At 47.1% G+C, this 5,134-nt stretch overlaps 1 pseudogene; it reads right to left on the reverse strand.

Moving 5' to 3' along the window:
• Positions 1-628: 628 nt before the first annotated feature.
• LOC109396952 (dnaJ homolog subfamily C member 14 pseudogene) lies at positions 629-2,189 on the reverse strand (annotated as a pseudogene).
• Between the last annotated feature and the right edge of the window lie 2,945 nt (positions 2,190-5,134).

Genomic DNA, 5,134 nt, shown 5'->3' on the forward strand with positions numbered 1-5,134 from the left:
GCTCAGTTTCTCTGACTGAGTCCCTTGGTCTCGCTCTTAAACTTTACTTCTGTCTCTGACTCTTTATTCAATCTACGCTGCCCCTCAAGAGAAACCCGTTTGCCCTTGCCACGCTGGACGTGACATATATATATATTGCACTGTGTTGTACAGCTGAAACTAATTCTAAAAAATGTGTATTTCATAATAAAAAATAATTTAATAAAAAAAGCATATCAAAGGAAATCAAGGTCAAACCAGAAAAAAAAATAGACTCACAGTTTAAAAAGAGAGGGGAAAGTGTCATCTGCTGTAGAAGCAAAAGACGACAAAGGCATACAGACCCCAAGGAAATACTCGGTTCCCACACTACTATGGGAGGTATTCTCCAGCCCAGGTCCATGCCCTGGGTTCTTTGCTCTTGCCACCCCCTGTTTCTTTGGTATTGTCAGAAGACAAGGTTCAGTTCCTGGGTGCTGGCGGAGGAGGGAGAGTGGTTCCGGGGCTTCCTACAAGTACTGAGTGAACAATTTGAGCTTAAAATTTTCCTTTTTAAATATTTAAAAATAAAAAAATCAAACTCCATCTGGTGCTGTACACAGCCCTTTTGACTCCCTGACATTGATTTGAGGAGAGAAGAGAAGGGGTATCAACATTGGAAGGACATCCTCACTTTCTTCCGCCTCTTCGGTTTGGCTTCTCCCTTGGGTACTGTGCTGTTAGGCCTGGAGGCTGTGGTGCCTCCAGGGCCAGGCTGAGGAGCTGCAAAGAAGTTCCCATTGGACATCTGTCGTGGGGGTACTTGAAAGCCCTGGCTCAAGAAATCCTGAAGGTCTGCAGGAGGGACCTCTGGTGTGGCTCTCTGTCGCCCACTGGTGCCTGGGATCCGAGAACCAAATGAGATGTGATAGGGGACTCTGTGGGTATCTGGAGAGATTTCCACACGCTGACATCTAGCCCACTCTGTGATGGCATACACCTTTCCATCCATCAGCGCAAAGTAGGTGATCTTCAGGCCCAACATGCTTGACTCTGCCCAAAAATCTTCTTCAGTGGGATGCAGCCTGTTACACTCAGCACAGTATCTGGCATTCTTAGGTTCCTGGTCCATTTCAAACCTCCTATGCTTTCCTTAGCATCGGCTGCACATCGTAGTATTTATTGCCTCTTTGAGGTCATCCTGCAGCTTGGACAGAAACTCATTCACTGACCGGCTCAGCTCATTCTCTGCCATTTGTTTCATCTCATATTCCTTCCACCTTTCAGGGTTGCTGACAATGTCCCAAGCTGCCCACAAAACCTTGAAGGCCTCCTCAGCCCTGGGATGATGATTTTTGTCAGGATGAACCATCACTGCCAGCTGCCTATATGCCTTCTTCAGTTCAACATCTGATGCTGTGGCTTAAACCCCCAACACGTGGAAAGGGTTCAGCTCATCTTCAGGAAACTCCGCCATGGTCAGAAGTCGAGCCACTTCCTCTTCAGGCTGGCAGTAGGGACCACTAGCAACAGGTGTATTCCCCTGCCTGTTAGTCCACTCTTTGACCCAAGGCAACTCCAACCAATCCCATTGGACCATTCTTACCAGCTGCTGCCATGGCCTGCTATCTCTCAGCAGAATCAGGCAACGCTGCAAGGTGAGAGAATCCAACCAAGAAAAGAGCCAAGTGGTTTTACCCCTCCAGCCTAACTGTTTGCCCAGTCTCACCAGAAACTGCCTCCCCAACTGCAGACAGCCCAACAAGAGGGCCAGAGCCAGGAGCAGCAAAGCACCCAGTAGCCTAAGAAAATGGGTGAATAGCCCTGCCCCATAGCAAAATCGCTGGCTCAGAAATGGGAACACCACCTGGGCCCAGCCCCCTATCCGCCCTGCCCAGACTCCCACCCAGCCTCGAAAAAAGTCCAGATTGCTGCGTTTCAGCTGCCTGCATGCATAGATGAGATGGCCACAAGTTTCCACTTACTCTCCGACCAATACCAGCAGTTCAATCAGCCACCAGAAGCCTGCTTGTCCAAGCTGACACAGCTCCTCTGCTCCCCACAATCCTAGGCCTCTGCGCTTGTCTGCCTGACTTTGTTTCCGTCCCAGCCAATGTCCACCAGGAGACCTGGGATCTCTGCGTCTTACCCTCCCAAGTTTCCTCCTTGGCTAGAATACAGTGCTGCTGTCTCTGGGGTGGAGGTTTCTTTCCACTGGGTCAGCAAACTTTTGAGATGGGCGAGCCAATCCTGTCCCTCAAAGTTTTGCAAGACCTATACAACAAATGAAATCATCATTATGTGAATAATATCCTCTAAAAATTTCATAAGTGAAACTATGATAGTTTTATTTTCATTTTCAATTTTACTTCAGATCCACATGTACGTACCCAAACAGCCGCATGTAGCTCGTGAGCCGCAGTTTGCCGACCCCTGCCCCAGACTTTACTTCTCAGGCTACAACACCTAGAGGGAGCTCCCAATATATCTAAGCCTCCCAAAGCAGGCCAGACCCAGCCACCCATTTTGAGCCCTGAGCATGGCACTCACTTGGTGAGAGACTTAGTCATGTCTTAGACCACAAATCAGGTGTCTCAAGAGTGAGCTGTCAATGTCTACACCCTCAAATTCGTGTCCCCATAATGATCCTCTAAGCAGAGCCATTAGTCTGAGACCCCAAAATTAGCTCCTTGAAAAAAAATGGGGGCAATGTCTTGGAAGTGAGTCCAGACTGAGTTCCCAGAAGGACCTCTCACACTGAGGCCACAGATACATCCTTCCCCTAAAAGTACAGACTGAGCCTGTATTCTGAAACAGGTTCCCTCAGACAGAAAGCCTAATGTCTGAGCCCCCAAATAACATGCCCATAATAAGCCATAGAGGGAACCACCAGAGGTAACCACCAGTATGCACCCCATAATGGCCATAAGAATGCATCTCATAGACTTGAGACTTCAGGGAGCATAATTGATCAAGAGCCCCAGATGCTGTGTTCTGAAATTCATCCCCACATTTATTCAGACACCATGCTTCCCACGAGCTACTACTGGCCAGGAGCTACTCCTGAGTGTGGCAGATACTTTGTCAACTTTGGTTCAAGGTATCCCAGAAGGCCTTGCCAAAACTTTTGTGCACTGCACAGCAGGCTTCCACTCAATCTTCCCTCTTTCTCTTCTTAGTTTGGGTCAGACTGCACTACATTCTGATGACTCTCCCAACCTTCCATGGCAACCACCCCATTCTCTTTCATGGGCATGTCTCTTGATAAAAATCTCTGCTCACTTAATCCCATCTTGGTGTCTGCTTCTCAGGACTAACACAAGTTTCTGGACATGAGACTGTGAGGTTAATTGCTCCAGACTGAGCTGCCAACATATGAGACCCTCAACTCCCATTTTCAGAGTGAGCCTACAGATTGAGATCAGGAGCTAGAGTGCTCCCAGATGAGCTTCCAAAATCTCAATCCCAAACTAATACCCCAGTCTGTCTCCTCAGACTTGTATGGAAAAGGGAGCAAACCAAGTGCACACCAGAGGCTGCCAAATTGAACTTCCACTCTCAAAACCTTAGGCTTATGTTCACAGAATTAGCAGCCAAGATTGAGCCCCAATCTAACTGCCTCAGAATAAGCTCCTAAATTATCCATTTAACTGATGCCCTTGAGGAAGCTCCGACACCGAGCCCCCAGACTGAGCTCCCAAGACATTATGCCAAAAATGGACCCCTAGACAGGCATCCAGAGAGAGGGTGTCCATGACAATCCAGACTAAGGGTGCCACACTGAATCCCAAAAGTGATGAGTGAATGCTAATCCCCCAAACTGAAATGGTTCTGTTAGACTGAGCCTCTAAAATCTGGGTCCACAAACCCAAAGCCCAGAATGAAACACCAGACTGGCAATACAGAGGCTCAGACAGATTCTGGAATGAGCTCTCAGGTAGAATCCCAAGAATCAGGCTCCCAGGTTGAACTTTCATATTGAAATACTAGAATGATCCCCCAGCCTGAGCACACTCAGACTGAGCTCCCTATAAATGGAACACCAAGAATGGGGATCTGTAGACTGAATTTACCAGACCGTCTACAGACTCAGAAGTTGAACTGAATATTTTAGAGTCAGCTTCTAGACCAAGGTCACCTCAACTGTGATAAAAAAACTGATTCCTAAAAATTGAGCTTCCAACCTCTCAGACCCTAAATTAGTACCCCAGAATGAGTACTGCCCAAAATGGTATCCACAGAATCAGGGGCTCAAGTTGAGACACTTGTGTGTCAAGGCTGTTAGCCTCACATTCCAACTTCCAGTCTCTCTTTCCTTCTTTGGAACAGAACCCACATTTTTAGCTGGGTAGACATAAGTCTAACTACAAGATTACATTTCCCAGTCTCCCTAGCAACTGAGTACAGCCATATGATATATGCTTTGGCCAATGAGATTTAAATGGAAGAGAGGTGTAATTCCTTGGAACTATTTTTACATGAGAGAAATAAAGCCTTCTGTCTTGTTTAAACCATTATTATTTGGTGGTTTTCTATTACATACAATCATATCTGATGCCAGCTGAGCCCTCTTGAGCGGGCTGATGTTTGAGCCACAATGACTCAGCACTCTAAACCTGAATCCTGATGCTGAGCACCTAACAAGTGACCTAGACAGAGCTCCTGACAGACCAATACAGCGAGATTGATCCCAGTACTCAGCTAGCAGTGTTTGAGCCCCTAGAAGGCAATTGTAAAGTAGGTGGCCCAATTTCTAGACCAAACTCCCAAAATGATATCCCCAGAACAAACAACCTGCGTGAGTCCCCTGAAGAAGCTCCCCAGGCTTTGAAAAAGAGACTCCATTTTCAGAATGAAGTTTCAGATCTCCATACTGAGGGTACACTCTGGGCCTCCCAAATGAAACTTATAGCACTAACCTCACAGTGAAACCCTGGATGAAGCACCAGACTGTCGCATCCTGAGTGAGCCCCTCAACTGTGCCTAGTAGACAGACGCTCCAGTTGGAGGTCCCAAGATGAATTCTCCAGTGTAAAATTCCGAGATGGAACACCCTAAAGCTGATCTACCAAACAGAGATTGAGTCCCTCAAGCAAGAATCTCTCAAGCTGAGTCCAGACTGATTTACCTGCAGTGATAGCTGTACGTGATCTACTCAGTTTGTTCAGATTGAATG

The sequence above is a fragment of the Hipposideros armiger genome, unplaced genomic scaffold (genome assembly GCF_001890085.2).
Source record: "Hipposideros armiger isolate ML-2016 unplaced genomic scaffold, ASM189008v1 scaffold_551, whole genome shotgun sequence".
In the NCBI taxonomy this organism is placed as follows: domain Eukaryota; kingdom Metazoa; phylum Chordata; class Mammalia; order Chiroptera; family Hipposideridae; genus Hipposideros; species Hipposideros armiger.